This window comes from Chiloscyllium plagiosum, chromosome 20 (assembly GCF_004010195.1).
Source record: "Chiloscyllium plagiosum isolate BGI_BamShark_2017 chromosome 20, ASM401019v2, whole genome shotgun sequence".
Taxonomy (NCBI): Eukaryota; Metazoa; Chordata; class Chondrichthyes; order Orectolobiformes; family Hemiscylliidae; genus Chiloscyllium; species Chiloscyllium plagiosum.
The window spans coordinates 35,662,391-35,684,810 of record NC_057729.1 but is presented as its reverse complement, the minus strand read 5'-3'; the positions used below and the strand labels follow the sequence as shown (position 1 = coordinate 35,684,810).

Genomic DNA, 22,420 nt, shown 5'->3' with positions numbered 1-22,420 from the left:
ACCCATCAGTCTGTATTTTTTCTCTATCTCTCTACTAGTTTATTTCTATAATGCTTTTATATACATTGTCCTTGTGTTTATTTTTATGTTTGACCGTCTCCCCCTGTCTCTGTTCCATCTTCGCCTCGTTTTTGTTATTATTCAGTGCCATCTTAAGTGGCATGGTTTCTGTGACTAGTCTCCACCTCACTGTCTGACATATAGTACTCGTGTCAGTTAGATCTTCCGTTTTCTTATTTGGGAGAAGACGGGATCCTTTCGCTTTTTGTAAAACGAGCGGCAGTTTCATAAGAGGAACACGAGGGGGATTTAAAAGTCAATCGTATTGATCTTTAAAAATGGTGCCCAACCATGTTGTTAATTTCCATTCCGTTTCGTTGTTTCGTCTTGTTTTAATTATCCCCACCCCCTCCTATTCAGCATTTTCCATTGCTTGCAGTAGTCACTAATGAGTCTGCATTAGCATTGTCCTGGCCAGGTACATTGCACTTCGATGAGCGGTGCAAAACACCTAGTTGATTAGTTCATTATAATTAGGTAAATGAGCCAGTCCTCGGAGAGCAGAACAGTGGAAACCACAAGTGAAAAACAGAAATACGCCTGGGACTAAAACGAATTAATAGGGGAAATTTGGAACCAAATCTCAATGGTTTTGTTTCTGAATTGATATTTTTGTTTATCGAGGTATAAACATTATCGACACATAATGGATATATGTAGGTAGATTGATTTAACACTAACCTTTTGCTTATTTCAAAAGTAATCACGAAATAGGTAACAGACAGTATAGAAGTCAGGTTGCGGTACATTGATGTACTTCGTTGCTTGGCAACAAGCTCTTGCGTCCCAGCTCATGATTCTGCAGGAGGCCAAATGGATAGTGACAAATTGTGCACTTCATTGTTATAGAAGGCTATCTTAAATAAGTGTTATTTCGGCTGGAAGTATATACACTTTTTAAAAAGTTAGGTTTTATGCGCAAGCAGTTATTAAATATTGACAATAGAAATGAACCATGCGAGCAGTGTGCTGGTGTTTGCTCTTTGACAGATGTTATTGTGTCTTTGCTGTTAAGTACTTAAACGTACCGATTCAGTTTGGTTGTCTGAAATCAAGTAGATTTCCGGGGATCTTTTGCATAGTTTACAAATTAGGTCAGTGATCTACAGGCTCGAAAACGGTTAGTTTTGTTTCCGAGCTGGTAGGTTCAAGCTTTAGCGCTACCGTTTTGAGAGTTGGAGGCAGAGTGTGATAAGCTGAGGAAAAAAGAAATGTTTGGTGTAAGGGGCTAGTATCTTATCTGAAGCAGAAGCGAGGCACTAACATCTCGCAATGATCTTGTCACGGAATTAGATTTTATATGCAGACATCGATTTAGATTCAACAGTTGAATTAAGAGGACTCTACTTAATCAAGAGGATAAGTTAAAGGAAAACGCTTTCCTGCAGAGGTAGGACATGGACGGGGCCAGCACTTTAGTGTGACAGAATGAGTAAAGTTCCGCTTTTATTATATAGGATTGGGGATTTTCACTGCTGTTTAGAGGATCTCTTTCCAGGATTCCATTGGTTTTATAACATCAAGCGCCAAATGTCATTTTTAAAAAAATATTCTGGGATTTGGGAGTGTTTCCAGAATGTTAGGAATGTGACTGCGTGATCCCTCCATTTATAATTAGGTCCATTGCTTAACGACCACCAAAAAGTCTAATGCAGTAAGCACACAAATTTCACTAACTTTTCAGTTGCTATGAGAAATGGGAATCAGTGGCCTTCATCATGCCAAATCCAACTCAGCTAGTACCTGAGCAACAACTTTGTACCAACACATTCAGTTATCCTACATTTTTATTTATATGTCGGCTAAGTAAATACTGTATACAAAAAGATTTTAGGTCACGCTGTCAGCGCATTTTTTTCTATCACTGATTCACACATCTCTCATTGATTATGTAATGCATCTATTTGATTCGACAAAGATAAAATCGACGTTTACACTAAACTATTTTTATCGCAACATACTGTCTCGATCTGTATACGAATCTATCCAAATAACACTAAGGCGATTTTGAATGCAGAGATAAAATTATATTCGTACACCTCTTTTGAAGTCCTGACATGCACAATATATGGAACTATTGCTCGGAGCTGCTCTTTGCACAGCTCCACATTGCATGCTGTGGGATTACAGCTCGCCTACCAGGATCCTACTTCTCATCTAGACACTGGCGTTACCATAGAGACACTCATTACCTGTCTGCTGGCAGAGCGGACCCAGGCACTCGGCTCCAGTCGCTTTTTCAGGAATTAACTTTAATGGGAGCCTTGCGATAATGTTTTTTTCCCCTTCCACAGCGCGCTCTTTACGGTTGTGCACAGGACAAATGGCCCAATGTGGCTAATTAAACAAATACGAAGGAGCGACAATAGGAGCACCCAAACACAGCAGTAGGACAAATTTGACTGCCACAACTCGTCGAGGCCCTTACATTCCACGATAGTCACCAAAAAATAATCAATTTGGCCCAATTAACCCAACAGAATGACATGACAAGCGGACAAAAAGCAAGTCTGCTCGGGGGGGCGGAGAACAATATAAAAATAAATATTCTTTATGACTCATACATAAACGAAATGAAACCGTATACACAGAAAACTGAAATTTCAGAACAGTAAGTAAAAATTGGAATTATAATCATGCATTATTTAAAAACTCACATTTAAAAGGCCAACTTTCCTCTCCACGTTTCCGGGCACAGCGACTCTTCCAGGTTGATGAGAAATTAATTTTTCGTCAATGGTAATATTGAAAGTCCAAACAGGACCTGGGCCTAAATAGACAAAAAATAAATGAAAACAAATTAAGGAAAAGCCAACTTTAAAAATATATTCATCAGCCATTCAGACAACGGAGGCGAAACAAGACAGCAAGATAACATTTCAGGTTTAAGAATTTTTCAGGACGCATGCTCCCGTCTTTTGTTGAGTGGTATTTTGTAGAGTGCTCTGCAAAATTTACTAAATATGTGAAGGGCAGAAATAATAGTTTGAAAGAAGTAACAAGACTGATAGAATTAAACGTGCCAGACTTTGAAGAACGCAGGGAAACAGAAAAAACTCCATGGACGTGTTAAGTTGTCTCTGGGAACCTCTCCTGGGACGGTATGGTGCCTCTCATCCCGCAGTTCCTTACTTATAATCGCCATTCTAGTATCAGAAAAAAATAAAAACAAAAGTAAATAGATATTACAAAACATAATGGAGGCTTCAAATGTTCATAATAAAACAGGAAATGCTGTATATTCTCATCAGGCCTGGTAATATCTATGCAGAGAAACAAGTTACCATTTGGAAGATGTCATATCTGACTCCAAACATTACCTTTGCTTCTCCACAGATGAGGCAGACCTGCTGTGTTCCTCCAACATTTTCTGAAAAAATATGAATACATAATAGGTGTTTTGCAAGTGAAAGATGGAAAGATGAGAAGAATGAAAGAGAAGGTCTGTGAAAAGGTGAAATGAAAGAGAGATTAAATAACAGAAGACATCTTGCAAAGCCAAAGTGCCAAGTAAAGAAATAAAAGATGTCTGTAGAAAGGTGTGAATGGGAGGATAGCTATTGTCTGAATGGAGTGGGGTAGGGTAGAATGAAGCAAAAGAGAAAGAACAGAATCGGTTAGAAATAACAAACTAAATTGTTGAACGTCAGTGTTGAGTCCAGAAACGATGATTTGCTATTCCTCAAGTTTGAACTGAGGTTCATTTGAAACAGGCCAAGGGCAGAAAGATGAGAGCAGAAACAAGGTAGACATTATTTTTCTCAATTTCTGGCCTTGGCCTTCAGCAATGTTCCACTAAGATAAACACAAGCTTGAATAACAGCATTTCAGAACAGTACCGGAATCACTGTTTAAAAATAAAGGACCTCCTATTTAAGACAGAGATGAGGGAAATTTTTAAAACTTTATTGAATGTTGGAGCAGGCTCAATTGGCTGAGTGGCCTAGTCCTACTTTTAATTCATTCCTGTCTTTTGACTAAACACTTAGCCTTCAAGAGTCAATACAAACAATTTTAGATCACAATCTCTGTCCCCACTTCGTTTTGTGGTTTTATTTGTGCTGGTTTGTTTTTCTCTTTTTTTTCCTTTAATAATTCATTTACTCTGCATTTATATGGATGGTGTCTAGTAGCATCTGTGGAGAGAGAAACAGAGTCAGTGTTTCAAGTTGAACTGAAGGAAGCTGGGGAGGTGATGGGTTTTATGTTATTGAAAAAGAGAGAAGGAAGAGCAAGTAGAACAGATGGTAGCAGTGCCCAAAGCAAAAAGCAAAAGGAATGCTAATGGTACTGGAGAAGAGACGTAGAGATACAGTTTCTTCAATTCTGAAGAAGTCATATTGGACATGAAATGTTAACTTTGTCTCTCACCAGATGCTACCAGATCTGTAGCATTTCTCCAGCATTCTGTTTTTACTTCTGTTCACACATCCTCTCTTTTCTGCTTCTTCACACTCTCCACTGTCACTTACTCAAAACCAATTACAAGTCTAACTTTGCTCATTCTCTGATCAATTGAGAAGGTCACAGACCTGAGGCATTAACTCTGTTTCTTATTCCATGGATTCTGTCAGACCTGCTGAGTATTTCTGGCATTTTGTGTTTTTTTTGTCAGATAGCTTTTGTTTAAAATCCTGGTGCTTCATTCAAAGAAAATGCATCAACCTGGAATTAGTATGATATTCCTTTGTAGCAGTTTTAGGAGACATTTAACCCATTCATATGGTTAGTCATTGCATTACGTTAAACATTGAGGAAAACAATCTCATAGCTTTAAGCATTTGTTTGTGATACCAACAGTCATTTTCAGCTTACACAGCCCTCCTCTTGTAAATTATAAAACAATGATGCTTCTTACTTTTTTTTTCTGAGATTGTATCATTTGGATTATTAGTTTAATTTAAAATAGAGTTATAAAGTTGTAGAGATGTACAGCATGGAAGCAGACACTTTGGTCCAACTCATCCATGCTGACCAGATATTCTAACCTAATCTAGTCCTACCTGCCAGCACCTGGCCCATATCCCTCTAAACCTATCCTATTCATACATCTATCCAGATGCCTTTTAAATGTTGCAATTGTACTAGCCTCCACCATGTCCTCTGGCAGCTCGTTCCATACACGTATCACACTCTACGTGAAAAAGTTGCCCCTTACGTCCCTTTTATACTTTTCCCCACTCAACCTAAACGTATGCCCTCTGGTTCTGGACCCCCCCCCCCCCAGGGAAAATACTTTATCTATTTATCCTATCCATGCCCCTCATGATTTTATAAACCTCTATAAGGTCACCCCTCAGCCTCCGACGCTCCAGGGAAAACAGCCCCAGCCTGTTCAATCTCTTCCTATAGCTCAAATCTTCCAACCCTGGCAACATCCTTGTAAGTCTTTTCTGAACCTTTTCAAGTTTCACAACATCCTTCCAATAGGAAGGAGACCAGAATTGCATGCAATATTCCAACAGTGGCTAACCAATGTCCTGTATAGCCGCAACATGACTGCCCAACTCGTGTACTGATACTCTGACCAATAAAGGAAAGCATACCAAATGCCGCCTTCTCTATCTGATCTACCTGCGACTTTACTTCCAAGGAGCTATGAACCTGCACTCCAAGGTCTCTGTTCAGCAACACTCCCTAGGACCTTACCATTAAATGTATAAGTCCTGCTAAGATTTACTTTCCCAAAATGCACCCCTCAAATTTATCTAAATTAAATTCCATCTGCCACTTATCAGCCCATTGGCCCATCTGATCAAGATCCCGTTGTAATCTGAGGTAACCTTCTTCACTGTCCACGACACTTCCAATTTTGGTGTCATCTGCAAACTTATTAATGTTTAATGTTAAATGTTTAAATATTCAAAATCAAGGAATATCATTGTGAGCCAGATATTAGCTTCTCTGAGATTTGAGTAATATCAAGTGATATGGTTGAACTACCTATTTCAACCTGATGCAAAGTATTTGAGTGGATTTAAACTCATAATGACTTGAAATAGCAAGGTAAATGCAAAAAATGTCCAGAAGGTCATGAAGTGACCTGTGTGAGAGAGAAACAGCAGATAAATGGGAGCAGTGGTTGTAACCTGCAATAGTGAACTTAATACTATGCCAGGAAGATTGATCATCAGCAACTTTCTGTTGTAAGACAATAGACAAGTATAAAATCAAATTTGTTGTGTATGGGGTACCTTCTCAGCAATTTTATTGGTAGCTGAAGAAGACAATTTATGAGTGGCAGATTCTGCCATTTTTTTTTATTCATTCATGGGATGTAAGTGGGCCAGCATTTGTTGCATATCTCTAAATGCTCTTAGTGCAAGAGTTGTTTGCTAGCTATTTCAAAGGGCAATTAACAGTGAACAACATTGCTGTGGATTTGGAGTTACATGCATCAGACCAGGTTAGGATGGCAGTTCTCCTTCTCTAAAAGACATCAGTAAACCAGCTGGGTTTTTACAATAATTACTAAATAGTTAGCATAAGGTTTTACATTTGCCATGGTGGTTTTCAGATCTGTGTGCAAGAACATTACCTGGATTACTACTCTAACAATACCACCATGCCATCAACTCCACTAGTTCCCACAGGTGTCATTGAGGGTTATTGTTCTGATGTTGGTGTCCGTTGTCAAGCTGACGTCATCACAGATTGTCACAGTGGAACACTGAGATGATGTTGTCATTTTTCTTTGTTGTGACCTAGGAGCAAGAGTAGATCTTTAGGGCCTTCATATCATAGTTGGAAGAATTTTTAAAGGATAAGATGGACTGCAGCAGTTCAAGAAGGCGGCTCACCACCACCTTCTCAAAGGCAATTAAACACGGGCAATAAAATGCTGACCAGCCAGTGATGCCCACATCCCACAAAAAAATGAATTAAAAAAAAGACTCTGCATGCTGGAAATCAGGAACAAAAACAGAAATTGCTGGAAAAACTCAGGTCTGAAAGCACCTATGGAGACACAGCAAAGTCAATGTTTCAGGTCCAGTTCTGAAGAAGGGTCACTGGACCCGAAACATTAACTCAGCTTTGACTCCACAGATGATGAGAGACCTCCTGAGTATTTCCATCAATGTCTATCTTTGCTCTTGAAGATCCCAGCTAACTCACTACACAATCGTACAGTTGGAGAGTCACACAGCACAGAAGAGGGCCTTAAGCCCATTGAGTTTGCAATAACTTAGCTTGCACTAATCCCACTTTGCAGCATTTGGTCCATAGCCATTAAGTGCTCATCTGTTTACTTTTTAAAGATTGTGCGCATTTATGCCTCTACTACCGTCCCAGGCAATGCATTCCAGATTCCCACCACCCTCTGGATTAAAAATGCTTTCTTCCGATCCCTTCAAAACCTCCTGCCCTTCACCCTAAAATTATACCCCCTTGTTATTGGCTCTTCAACTAAGGGGAACAGCTACTTTGTATCCACTCTGCCCATGCCCTTCATAATCTTGTACAGCTCAGTCAGATCCCCCTCAGTGTTCTCTGCACCAAAGAAAACAGCCTAAGCCTCTGCCTGTAAAATGTTCCATCTCAAGCAACACCTTGGTGAATCTCCTCTGTACCAACTGCAATCACAATCTTCCTACAGTGAGATGACCAGAACTGGACATGGTACTCCAGCAGTGGCCCAACCAAAGTTTTGGACAGCTTCAAAATTGCAATCCTGCTCTTATAATCAAATCCATGACTAATAAAGCCAAGTTTCCCATATCTCTTCTTAACTACCCTATTAATCTATCCTGTCATCTTCAGGGATCTGTGAATAAGCACCCCAACATCTCTCTATTCTACTGAGTTCCCTAATCTCCTACCATTCATTAAGTATTGCCTTGTCTTGTTATGTCAAAATTGCATCACCTCACATTTTTCAGGGTTAACTTCCATCTGCCTCTGATCTACCCATTTGCCAACAAGAGCTGGAGTATGTCTTACTGCAACTGTACAAGGTGCTGATGAAACCATATCTGGAATACTGTGAGCAGCTTTGATCCTCTTGTGTAAGGAAAATACTGTGAGCAGCTTTGATCCTCTTGTGTAAGGAAAGACATCATTTCATTGGAGGCAGTTCAGAGAAGGTTCACTGGGATGATCAGCAGGAGAAGATAAAAGGTAGGGAGGAGGGACTTGGAGGAGGGGCGTTGGAAATGTGATAGGTGGAAAGAGGTCAAGGTGAGGGTGATAGGTCGGAGTAGGATGGAGGCGGAGAGGTCAAGAAGAAGACTGCAGGACAGGAAGGCGGTGCCGGGCTGGAGGGATCCGGAAAGGATTTGTTCACAGGAACAAAGGAAGTCTTATTGCAACTATATGAGACCTTTGTGATATTGCACATAGATTGTGCGCAGTTTTGGTCTCCTTACCGAGGAAAAGGTATATTTCCTGTGGAGGGAATGCAGCAAAGGTTCAAGTCGGGTTCCTGGGAAGGTAGGTGTGGGTTGACTAGGCCTGTGTGCCTTCCTGACCTGTAGTCTTCTTCTTGACCTCTCCGCCTCCATCCTACTCCGACCTATCACCCTCACCTTGACCTCTTTCCACCTATCACATTTCCAACGCCCCTCCTCCAAGTCCCTCCTCCCTACCTTTTATCTTCTCCTGCTGAACACTCTCTGCTCATTCCTGAAGAAGGGCCTGTGCCCGAACGTCGAATCTCCTGTTCCCTGGATGCTGCCTGACCTGCTGTGCTGTTCCAGCAATAAAGTTTCAACTTTGATCTCCAGCATCTGCAGACCTCACTTTCTCCTCACTGGGATGATCCCCAAAATGGAGGAATTGTCTTATCAGCAAAGGCTAAACAAGTTGGGAAGTTTAAAAGAATGAGAAAGGTGAACTCGTTAAAACATATCGGATTTTGTTTTAGGTTTAGGTTACATTACAGTGTGGAAATAGGCCCTTTGGCCCAACAAGTCCACACCGACCCGCCGAAGCGCAACCCACCCATACCCCTACATTTACCCCTTACCTAACACTACGGGCAATTTAGCATGGCCAATTCATCTGACCTGCACATCTTTGGACTGTGGGAGGAAACCGGAGCACCCGGAGGAAACCCACGCAGACACGGGGAGAACGTGCAAACTCCACACAGTCAGTTGCCTGAGGCGGGAATTGAACCCGGGTCTCCGGCGCTGTGAGGCAGCAGTGCTAACCACTGTGCCACCGTGCTGCCCACAATTCTTAGGGGCTTGAAAGGGTAAATGCTGAGAGGATGTTTCCTCTCATGGGAGAGTCTGGGACTGGCGGGATAATCAAAAAAAAAGAATGCCAATTTGAAAGTGAAATGAAGAGAAATTTCTTCTCTCCAAGGGTAGAGAGACTTTGGAACTCCATGCCATAGAGAGCTGTGGGGGCAGAGTCCTTGTACATATTTAAGGCTGAAATAGATAAGATTGTTGATTAGGAGGGGAGTCGAGGATTATAAGGAAAATGCAAGAAAGTGGATGTGAGGAATGTTGAATTAGCCATGAACCTGTTGAATGATAGACAGATCTGATCCAATTTCTTAGGTCTTGTGACCAGCCCACCTATATCTTCCTGTAACCTAACACCACCTTTCTCACTAGCAACCATCGGGCCAATTTTCATATTAGCTACAAATAAACATATCATCTCCTTTTATCACAGAAAATAAGGGACCTAGCACTGATCGCCGGATTCTGGCCTCCACTTACACAAACAGCCTGCTATCACTGCTAATTATTTCCTCTCAGTCAGCTAATTTTCCCAATTTGCCAAGTTATCCTGGATCCCATGTGTAATCAGTTTCCCATGGTGGGATATTGTTAGAGACGTTGCTCAAATCCACATAAACTGCACCAACTGCACTAGCCTCATCTATATATCTGATCACCTAGAATCATAGGGTCATAGAGATGTACAGCACGGAAACAGATCCTTCGGTCCAACCCGTCCATGCCAACCAGATATCCCAACCCAATCTAGTACCACCTGCCAGCACCCGGCCCATATCCCTCCAAATCCTTCCTACTCATATACCCATCCAAATGCCTTTGAAATGTTGCAATTGTACCACCCTCCACCACTTCCTCAGGCAGCTCATTCCATACACGTACCACCCTCTGCATGAAAAAGTTGCCCCTTAGGTTCCTTTTATATTTTTCCCCTCTCACCCTAAATCTATGCCCTCTAGTTCTGGACTCCCTGACCCCAGGGAAAAGACTTTGTCTATTTATCCTATCCTTGCCCCTCATGATTTTGTAAACCTCTATAAGGTCACCCCTCAGCCTCCAATGCTCCAGGGAAAACAGCCCCAGCTCCTATCAAATTCATTAGACATGACTTACCCCTGACAAACCTATGTTGACTATTCCTGGTCAAACCTTGCCTCTCCAACTGGGGATTCATTCTTTCCTCGAAATTTTTTCCAACAGTTTCTGTCCCATTTGACTCACTGGTCTGTCATTCCCTGGTTTATCTCTACCACAATTTTTAAAAAGTGGAACTACTTTAGTTATCCTTTAGTCTTCTGGGACCCCCTCCCTGTAGCTAGATAGGATTTTAAAAGTTGGGTCAGAGTGGCTGTAAAATCCTCTTTTGCCTTATACAGCAGCCTGGGATACAACTCATCCTGATCTGGGGAATTGTCCACTTTAAGCCAAAACCTCCAATTCCTCCTCAGTCACTATGTAATCTGCTGAAAAACCTCACAGTCCCTCCTCCTACATCCTCCTCCTCCCAAATGAAGACAGATGTGAAGTACTTATTAACACCTTGCCAATATAATTTGGTTCCATAGATTGCTCCCTTGGTCCTTAATGGGTCCTACTCTTACCCTGGTTATCCTCTTCCCTTTAATATGTTTATAGATAACTAGGAATTCTCCCTTTCCTTCATGTCCTTCTTTGCTCACCTAATTGCTTTCTTAAGATTTCCCCTGCAATACCTATATTCCATCAGGGCTCCCATTGATTGGCTCCCTTTGTACCAGCTAAAAGGATTTCTTTGCTTTCTTATCCAGTCCTGAATATTTTGAAGCATCAAGCGTTCTCTGGACTTCTGGCTTGTACATTTCACCCTTAAGGGAGCCCCATTTCCTTTTGAACACCAGTGTAGATTCTGCTGTAGATTTTCCCACAGGAAGCTGTTCCCAGTCTACTTTGATCAGATCCTGACTTATTTTACATAAAATCTGCCTAATCCGAATCCAAAAATTTTTTTTGTAGACCAACGTTTTCCTTTTCCATATGGACGCTATCAATAAAATGTTCCCCCAGTGCCAACTTGAACATCCTATTTGGCTTCATTCCCTAGAATTATGTCCAGCTCTGTACCATCTCTTGTTGGACCTTCTGCACATTGACATAAAAGGATCTCCTGAACACACTTCAAGAAATCCATTCCCTCGAAACACTTTACATTATGAATATCCCAAATAATGTTGGGAATTTGAAAACCCCAATATAATTATCCTATTATTATAATTTTTACACGCTTCAGTATATTGTTTACATATCTGCTGCTCTGTTGTCTGCTGATGTTTTGGAGACCAACAATATACTGTTAGCAATGTGAATGCCACCATTTGTTCCTAAACTCTACTCGCAAAGCCTTGTTTCAAGATCCTTCCAAGATACCATCCCTTCTTACTGCAGTAATTGACTCCTTAATTAATAATGCTACACCACCTCCTCTTTTACAGCCTTCCCTGTCTTGCTTGAAGATCCTGCACCTTGAACTCCTGCCTCTCCCTGAACCACATCTTCATGATGGCAATACTATCATCATTCTACAGGACAATCCACACCCTTAATTCATCTGTTTACCTATAATACTTATTGCATCAAAGTAATCCAATCTTGCCTTATTCCCTTGAAACTGAATATGGCTGAGGTCTCTCTATCTTGATTTCTTTACTATAGTACAGTGTGGCTCTGTTGTACTAACACTCTGTGTCATACCCATCCTCCCACCCCTGCTGCTGAACCAGTGGCACAGGCAGCATGGTGGCTCAGTGGTTAGCACTGCTACCTGACAGCACCGGGGGCCCAGGTTTGATTCCAGTTTCGGGCAACTGTTGGTGTGGAGATTGCATGTTCTCCCCATGTCTGTGTGGGTTTACTCTGAATGCTCCGATTTCCTCTGACAGTCCAAAGATGTACAGATTAGGTGGATTGGCTGTGCTAAATTGCCCATAGTGTCCAGGGATGTGTAGTTTAGGTGGAATACTCATGGGAAATGGAGGGTTACAGGGATAGGGTAGGCGGTGGTTCTGGGTGGAATGCTCTTTGGAGGGTCAGTGTGTGCTTGTTGGGCTGAATGGCCTTCATCCACGCAGTAGGGATTCTATAATGAAAATCTACCTGCAAGGATGTTGGTCCCATACTGCTTCAAGTGCAGACCATCCCACTTGTACAGGTCATACTTTCCCCAGAAACAGTCCCAGTGATCCAGGATTCTAAAACTCTCACCCTTACACCAACTCTTGACCAACATATTTATCTGCACTATTCTCTTACTTCACTAGAATGTGACACTAGAGATTACAACTTTTGAGGTCCTGTTTTTTAAGCCACTGCCTAAATCCCTGAATTCTTGTTGCAAGACCTCATCCTTCATTTTATCTTTATCATTGGTACCAGCACATATCATGACTTCTGTCTTATCACACTCCCACTTGGGATGCCCTGTAGCTCTTCAGTGACATTTCTGATCCTGGCCCTGGGAGGCAACACATCCTCTTGGAGTCACATTTGCCATCGTAGAAATGCCTGTCTGTTCCCCTAACTGTTCCTATCACTAACACTCCTGCTTTCTTCTCCCTATACTCCTGTACGATAGGCTGTTTGTGGTGCCAGAAGGTTGAATCTGGCCAGAGTCCCTTGAGGAGCATGGCCTAATCAGTTTCCAAAATGGAAAACTATTTTGTGAGTGGGACCTCAGGGGAATCCTGCATTTTCTGCCTGTTTCTCTTGGACTATTCCTTTCTTTCATCCTTGAGGTGCAGTGTAACCACCTTTCAAAATGTGTTATCCATGTAACTCAGGAGAAAGTGAGGACTGCAGATGTTGGAGCTCAGAGTCAAGGAATTCCTAATGGAGGGCTTATGTCTAAAATGTCGATTCTCCTGTTCCTCAGATGTTGCCTGGCCTGTAGTGCCTTTCCAGCACTACACATGTAACTCTCAGCCTCACATATGCTAATTCTTAAGTATGTGACTATCTTCCATGCAGCAAACATGCCCAAATTAGCAAATGAATAATTAATGAATTCCACCATTCTCAGCAGCTTTGCATTCATTACTTTATTCTTCCACGAAATGCCCAGCATAACTTTCCACACACTGAAGATGAAAGTTGCTGAACTTCTCTTCTTGATAGCTGCAAAAATTATTCATGTTTCAAAGTCATCCAGAAAGTGTGGGATATACAGGTTTCTTAAATCAACATGTGGAACATAGAGGAAAGTGAGGACTGCAGATGTTGGAGATCAGATTCGAATGCTGATGAAGGGCTTGTGCCTGAAACATCGATTCTCCTGCTCCTCGGATGCTGCCTGACCTGCTGTGCTTTTCCAGCACCACAGTCTTGAATCTGGATCATAGCGTCAGCTTGATATTTTTTCATACATGTTGCACAAGCTCACCAAAGGTGGGAGCTGCTTCTTCAATGCATTCATCAAATTCTGCATCAAGAAACAGTATATCCATGTGGACCCTAAATAGTGTAATCTGCTAATTTGCCAAGTGCAGACACGTAGAACTAATTTAGTTTGGGATTATGGTCAGCATGGACTAGTTAGACTGAAGGGTCTGTTTCCGTGCTGTACGACTGTATGACTCCATTTCCAGCAAGGTATTGTCGATTGTGATCAGGGATGGAGGTGTCACACCTGCACCATGACTACAATTTTCTTGATGCTTACAATCAGGGAGAAAAAACTTACAGGCATGGGAGAGTCAATACATGAGTCTTTTAACTGATTGCTTAGTGAGCAAAAAGGCACCAGGCAAGAATGGTATTTTGGCTGAACTATTCATGAACCAAGTGAACAGTTCTATTGGCATACCTATTGGTCTTCCCTTCTCTGGTCAAAGAGAGGATTAATTTTATAGGGTACGAATGATGCAAAATCAGAATATTATATTACAATGAAGGCAACAAAGGAGTGCCATTGGGAATACCTTCACTACAGTCACATTGAAAAGGTTCCATCTACTTGCAGATCAAGTGCATCTATAAACACTGCAGTTTCCATGCTGGCAGTTTGCTGGCATATGCAAGCTACAAGAGAAGTGTAAATAACAGAACATATCTCTTTGGCTTACATTTGCAGATCTCACTAACATATTCAAGATTGTTAGCAGAACAGGACTGTATGAGATTTTGTGAAAAATTTGGCTGTTCATCAAAATACCAGTTTCATCCATTTTTTTCATGACAACATGCACTATTCTGTACAATTTGATAGCAGCATTTCAAACAGTTTCAAGACAAAAGAAAATACCAAAACAGGCTGTTCCTGAGCCACTTTATTTTTCTACATGTTCCTGATTTTTGCATTCTGTCCAGTTAAAAAAGGGGTTTATCTGCATACTAGATCAGATGGACAAGTTCTACATACCATCCAAAGTGATAGTGGAGACAAAAATACAGCATGGCTTGATCAGAGAATTTCTCCACACTGGTAATGCTGCTGTATTTGCTCACATGGAGTCAGGAAGATTATAAATACCCAACTGAAAGATGAGGTGCTGATCCTTAAGTTTTACTAGAATAGTGTATTAGGCTGAGGTCAGAATAGGAGTGGAAGCAAGAATTTAAATGGGAAGTTACAAAACGCTCAGGGACACTCTTATGTGTGACCTTGTTCAGTAAAATGATCACCCAGTCTGCATTTGTTCTCTCCTTTATAGTAGAATCTGTAGAGTTAGCAGTGAATATATTGTCCTAAATTCAAGTAAGTACAAATAAATCTTTGTATCATTAGGAAGGAACACCTGGATGCTAGGAGGTGAGGTGTTAAATAAACAAGTGGTGCATTGCTTGTGCTTGCAAGAAAAGGTGGGTTGATGGATGAGTGAACCAGGGAATTGTGGAGAGAACGGCCCATTTGGAATGCTGGAATGGGAGGAGAAGATATGTTTGGTGGTAGCTTAGCATTGGAGCTGGCATAAATGATGAATGATGTTGGGGTTGGTGAATGAATGATAGGAAAAGAGGAATCTTTTCATGGTCTGGGAGCATGGGGATCAATGAGGGCAGAATATATGAAATAGAACGGACATGATTGAGGTGTCTGTAAACCATGTTTCCAATGAAAAACATTTTTTTGTTTAAGGGAAATAGTAGACATATTGACATATTGGCATAGAAAATATAATGAAAAGAACATGAAAAGAATGTGGCAAATTCTGGGAGCGTCCTTCCAGGAAGTTGGATGGGAGGAAGTGTAAATAAGTTAATTGTGGGGATCATCGGCCATTACGCCAGATATTGATCAGCACCCTATATTCTGAACAGGAAATATGTAAGTTTTGGAAGATGGTGATGGACAGTTTGAAGTTGAGGGAGGGATAAAAATTTGGAGCAAAGTGAATGTTATCTTTTGTGGTTTGGTAGAAAAGCAACTATATCAAAATATAAGTGTAAATAGTGATGTAAAGTTACTCAGACTGGAACAAAGAATTTTCCATATAATTCACAAAAAGGCAGGCATAACTAGGACCCTTACAGTTTCCCATAGCAACACCAGTTATTTAGGGCAAGTGAATAGAGTCAAAGGAGATATAGTTCAACTTAAGAACAACTTCAGCAATGAAGAACAGGGTCATTCAGGAAGAACCGGAGGGCACAAAAACTGTCCCAGTGAGGGCTGGTGGTATGGGGGACTAGATGCCTGTGGTGAAAAGGAATCAGATTAGGACAATTTAAACTAGGCGGCATGGTGGCTCAGTTGTTAGCACTGTTGCCTCATAGCTCCGAGGCCCCAGGTTCAATTCCACCCTCGGGTGACTGTGTGTGTAAAGCTTGCATATTCCCCCTGTGTCTGTGTGGGTTTTCTCTGGATTCTCCGGTTTCCTCCCACAGTCCAAAGATGTGCAGGTTAGATGGATTGACCATGCTGAATTGCCCATAGTGTCCAGGGATGTGTAAATTAGATGGATTAGCCATGGGAAATGCAAAGCTACAGGGATAGGGTCGGGCAGTGAGTATGGGTGGGAAGCTCTTTGGAGAGTCAGTGTGGACTTGTTGGGCCGAAGGGCATGTTGCACACTGTTGGGATTCTATGATAGAAATTGAAAAAGTAGCAGGGACCCAAGGATAAGAGAAGAGAAAGTTGAGTTGATACAGGAATAAATTCGATGGGGAAAAGTGATCTGAAATTATGTATCAACCACAGCATGAGTCAAATCCTATTCTGATGCCAAAATGTACTTAGTGAGATATCAATGGTTGGATTCTGCATTGTCCACAATATAACTCCAGATCAATGTCTAACTGGATTTTAAGGAGTCTTTAAAAATATTGAAAAATGACATATTAAAAGAGTTGATAAGTCCTTGGTAGTGTAATGCTGGTCTGTCAACTCCATGTCATGGACCACGGATGTATGTTTGAGATAACAATTATATATGATAGCAATCATAGCAAAACCTACTTTTCAATATTTGTAGACAACATTTCCAAATATTTACCTGGGCCATCTTGCAGAAAAGAAATGTAATTTGCAAGTGAGCTTCAGGATGGATAAGTATGAGGTAATATAATTTGGTGGGAAGAATAAAGTGCACAGAAGTTAGTTTTTAACATAAATGTCTAAATGGGATATAGAAGCAGAGGGAGCCGGGGGATAGATACTTACATTGTTAATAGCCTTACAAACCTGCGTTGTTACTATTTTTAAAAAAAATGGACACCAGGGTTCATTCCTAGTCAGAAATAGAAAGCAGAGAGATTGTGCTAAACCTCCATAGAAGATTGGTTAGCCCGTATTTGAAATATTGTGAACAGTCTTGTCTCAAGATTATAAAATAAGGTGTAGGCACACTAGGGGAGGGATAAAATAAACATATTTATTAGTATGATACCTGAGGTGAGAAATTATACATAACAGAAAAGATTGAACTGACTGGGATTCAACTCTCAAAGAGAAGGCCATATTATTTGAAAGAAATCTTTTCAGATGCCGAAAGGATTTGATAGAGTAGAAGTAGAGAAATGCTTCCACTTGCATGGGTGATCAAAATCGGAGGATATAAATACAAGCTAGTCACTAGTACATCCAATAGGGAATTGAAGGGGAGCTTATTTATCCTGCAATTAATGAGAATGTGGAACTTGCTATCACAAGGAATGAATGAATCAAATAACATGGATGTTTAATATGTATTTAAGAGGGAAATCAGGAGGGCAAAAATGAGACAAGAGATAGCTTTAGCAAATAGTTTAAGGAGAATCCAAAGAGATTCTACAAATACATTAAGGGCAAAAGAGTAACTAGGGAGAGAAAAGGGCCCTTTAAAGATCAACAAGGCCGTCTATTTGTGGAACCAAAGAAGATGGTTTAGATACTAAACAAATATTTTATGTTAGAACTTACTGTGGAGAAGGACCTGGAAACTAGGGAACTTGGAGATATAAATAGTCATGTCTTGAAATTTGCCCATAGTACAGAGGAGGTGGCAGCACTGGAGGTCTTAAAACACATAAAGATAGATAAATCTCAGGGACCTGATCAAGTGCATCCTAAAACTTTTGTTGCAAGCTTGAGAAGAGATTGCTGGGCCCTTGATGTAATTTTTGCATCACTGATAGCCATGGGTGAGGTACCAGAAGACTGGATGGTGGTTAATATGATGTCATTATTTTAAAAAGGCTGTAAGGAAAACCAGGGAACTGTAGACTGGTGTGGCTGAGTTATTGGAGAGGGTTCTGAGAGACAGGATTTACATGTATTTGGAAAGCCAAAGACTGATTAGGGATAGTCAACATGGCCTTTATGCGTGGAAATTCTTTCTCACTAATGGTTGAGTTTTTTGAAGAGGCAACAAAAGAGATTGATGGAGGCACAGCGGTAGGCATTATCTGTATGGATTTCAGCAAGGCATTGAACAAGGATCTGCATTGTAGACAGGTTAGCAAAGTTAGATCACATGGAATCCAGGTGAAGCTAGCCAATTGGATACAAAATTGGCTTGAAGGTAGGAGACAGAGGGTGGTGGTGGACGGTTGCTTTTCAAACTGGAGGCTTAAGATCAGCAGTGTGCCACACAGATCGGCGCTGGGTCCACTGCTATTTGACATTTATATAAATGATTTGGATATCAATATAGGAGAGATAGTTAGTAAGCTTACAGATGACACCAAAATTGGTTGTATAGTGGATAGTGAAAAAGGTTATCGCAGAGTACAATAGGACCTTGATCAGATGGGCAAATAGGCCGAGGAGTGATAGATGGAGTTTAATTTAGATAAACGTGAGGTGCCGCATTTTGGTAAGGCAAACAGGGCAAGACTTATACAATTAATGGTAGGGCCCTGGGGAGTGTTGCTGAACAAAGAGGCCGAGAGGTGCAGGTGCATAGTTCCTTGAAAGTGGAGTCGCAGGTGGACAGGTTGGTGAGGAAGAGGTTTGGCTGTTGGTGGGATTGAAGGATTTGAGTTCCAGAGAGAGGCTAGGGCTTTTTACCCTGGAATGTCAGAGGCTGAGGGGTAACCTTTCAGAGGTTTATTAAAATCATGAGACGCATGGATAGGGTGACTAGTGAAGGTCTTTTTCCCAGGAAAATGGGGGTCCAACACTAAAGGGCATTGTTTTATGATGAGGGGGAAAGATTTAAAAGGGCTTTAAGGGGAACATTTTTCATGCAGAAGGTGGTTCATATATGGAATGAGCTACCAGAAGTGGTGGTGGCGGTGGGTTCAATTCCAACATTCAAAAGGCATCTGGATGGGTTCATGAATAGGAGAGGTTTAGAGCACTAGGAGCTAAATGCTGGCAGATGGGACTAGATCAGTTTAGGATATCTGGTTGGTGTGCACAAGTTGGACTGAAGGATGTGTTTCTATGCTGTATATCTCTATATTTAAAGGGAAGTTAGATAAGTATGTGGGGGCAAATGAATAAATCAATAAGTTTGACGAAGCAGGGTGAGAGGAGGTTTATCTGGAGCCTAGCATTAAATCATACGTGAATCTTCGAAGGGAAGGGAAGCCAAGAGATATGTTTCTGTGCTGTAAATACCATGTAACACTATTTAAGAACTACATTTCAAATTGGAGACTGGACAATCTGTTCTTTATTAGATTTAAGATTTTCAGTGGCATTTGGGCTGTGGTTAGCAATGCTCGTTTCCTATTTTGGGTTTTTAAGTGTGCCTGTGTAGAGATTTGTACATGAGCTAATGTATACAGACCACTACAGCTTAACGATGCCTCTTTGGTCTGCTCTCAAAGCCACATTATGTGAGAAGCCTTAAGTTCACATTTGATAGTGATATAATTTTTCATTATATTTTAAGCTGCTATTCATCATTCAAATCAAATGTCAGCCACAGCTTTTATTTGGAATTTACCAAATTGTTGACTCATACTTGTTGCCAGAATCAATGCTAACAATGTTGTAATTTCTCTGTAATATATTTTCACATTTAAAACAGCAATTTAGTAAACATAGACCATTTCAGTCTTTACCAATAGAGTAATTATTAAATCATACATGGATCTTCGAAGGGAAGGTAAGAAGCGCAGGTATTTTCCTAGCAGGAAGGAAAATCACAGGTCAGAACATTCTGTATTACTCTGGCAGACATCCTTGACAACGGTTTAAAGCTAAACCGGAGAGATCAACTAATAAGGTCATTGTTCAGGAGTGGTATTTGAGACAAGGGAATCTTAAGAAAGTGAGAAAATGATGTAGGAGCTAGGTTATTTGAACTGAAATATTCTCTCAATGTTACCAATTTTTAAGTACAAACTCAAACATAACTCGGGAGTGTCATACTTACTTTGATAACTGCTATCTTTATAAATAAAAAAATCAGAGTGCAGAGTTTCTGATCATGGAGACCAACTACAATTTCAGCTTGTCAAACTGGCACCAGCACATATGACATTTCCTGAGGCAGAGACCTGCTAAATTTGTTTCTTTTTTATTTTGGAGTGCTATCAAGTATTTTAAAAATGTCTTTGAGTTATTTGTATTACCTGACAGTTCCAAAACTCCCTGGCTGAATGAAATAGTTGACATCTGGCGATGTGTACAAAATATCACAGTGGAGGATCTATGAATTTGTACACTACTAAAGCTTGCCAAACGCTCAATGTGGTAAAGTGAGGTCATTGCAGCTGCTTGTGTTGGAGGTGACAGGGATGAAGAAAGGAAGATAATGGCCTAGATTTCTTTTCCAAATGGCAAATTTAATGCCCACATCCTCATTAATACGTAAATTACTCAGCTAACTGTGATAAGGACCTAACAGCTCATGAATAGCAAATCAACACAGGTTATTGGATGATTTGCACTGCTTGGCGGTTAGCCCCACAAAACTTACAGCTCAACCTCAACCTTTCTTGAGTTCCAAAAATTCCTGCATTTTCGAATTAAACTTGGCCTAGAAAGTTGAGAGTAGTAATTAAACAACCCCTTTTTTAAAGGGATGAGGTTAATGTTCCTGAAATGCTTTTCAAAAAAGAGATAAATGGAGAACTTTGGGGAGGGAGGAGTTGAATCAGTCACTCCATTCTCAGCTAAAAAAAAAGAGTACTCATGATCAAAGTCTATAACTTTACAAAACCATAAAAACCCAACTGTTTAAACCTAAGCTTATGAAGCTGGGAAATATGTGCATGTAATCATGAAATAACAATTAGATTAGATTCCCTACAGTGTGGAAACAGGCCCTTCGGCCCAACAAGTCCACACCGACCCTCCGATGAGTAACCCATCCAGAACCATTCCCCTCCGACTAATGCACCTAACATTATGGGCAATTAAGAATGGCCAATTCACCTGACCTGCACATTTTTGGACTGTGGGAGGAAACCGGAGCACCTGGAGGAAACCCACACAGACATGGGGAGAATGTGCAAACTCTCTACATACAAATATTATTTTCAGTCCTACAAATGTTAAATTACATTGCACAGTATTAGAGGCTGCATGTCACAGACAGACTAGTTTTGGATATTTCATAGGCATGTATTCCTATTTTACAATCTTACACAGACAGACAAAGTAAACAATCAACCCTTGGTTACAACATCTGAATATCCTTACATCTTAATATAACAGCCATTTATCTGTAAGATGCAATACACAACAGTTTTACCTGTTGCAAATATCTATTTCATAATTCATGTTTCAGAATCTAATTTTTTAGTTTTTGGAAATAAAGTTTTAACTGTAGATAAATGGGTTTGGGCATCTGAATGAGAAACTGATGAGTATTCTTAAATATTTTTTAAAAATTAATTTGTGGGGAGTGGCCAACATTTATTGCCCTTCTCTAGTTGCCCATGAAGAGGTGGTGGTGAGCTGCCTTCCTGAACTGCGGCAGTCCACCTGTTGTGGGTTCGCCCATAATGCCCTTGGGAAGGGAATTCCAGCAGTGAAGGAACAACATTATATTTGCAAGTCAGGATGTTGAGTGGCATGGAGGGGAACTTGAAGGTGGTCGTGTTCCCATGTATCTGTTGTCGTTGTCTTTCTAGATAGAAGTGATTGTGAGTTTGGAAGTTGCTGTCTGCGGATCTTTGGTGAACGTCTGCAGTGTATCTTGTAGGCAGTACACACTGTAGCTACTGAGAGTCAGTGATGGAGAGAGTGGATGCTTGTGGATGTAGTGCCAATCAAGTAGGCTACTTTGTCCTGGATGGTGTCAAGCTTCTTGAGTGTTGTTGGGCTGCACTCATCCAGACACATGGGGGATATTCAATCACATTCCTGACTTGTGCGTTGTAGATAGTGGACAGGTTTTGGGGAGTCAGGAGGTGAATTATGTGCTGCAGTATTCCTAGTCTCTGATCTGCTCTTGTAGCTACTGTGTTTATATGCTGAGTCCTATGAGTTTCTGGTCAATGATAACCGCCAGGATGTTGATAGTTGGGGATTCAGTGATGGTAACACCATTGACAGAGCATTGGTTAGATTGTCTCTTATTAGTGATGGTGATAGCCTGGCATTTGTGTGGCATGACTGTTACTTGCCATTTGTCAGCCTAAGCCTGTATATTGTTACATTTGAACATGGAGAAAGTGAGGACGGCAGATGCTGGAGATCAGAGCTTAAAAATGTGTTGCTGGAAAAGCGCAGCAGGTCAGGCGCCATCAAAGGAGAAGGAGAATCGACGTTTCGGGCATAAGCCCTTCTTCAGGAATGAGGAGGGTGTGCCAAGCAG

General features: G+C 40.9%; 1 protein-coding gene and 1 long non-coding RNA gene across 9 annotated transcripts in view; one reads left to right on the top strand and one right to left on the bottom strand.

The window, feature by feature from the left end:
* The window catches only part of nol4lb (nucleolar protein 4-like b), a 427,907-nt gene that overhangs the window by 58,879 nt on the left and 346,608 nt on the right, over nt 1-22,420 (top strand). The gene's annotated exons all lie outside the window — the stretch shown is intronic.
* Nucleotides 247-3,444, bottom strand: LOC122560171. The gene is made up of 3 exons (XR_006314677.1): nt 3,381-3,444; nt 2,718-3,206; nt 247-859 (listed from the first exon to the last, which is right to left on the bottom strand). It is a non-coding gene; the product is annotated as an uncharacterized LOC122560171 (long non-coding RNA).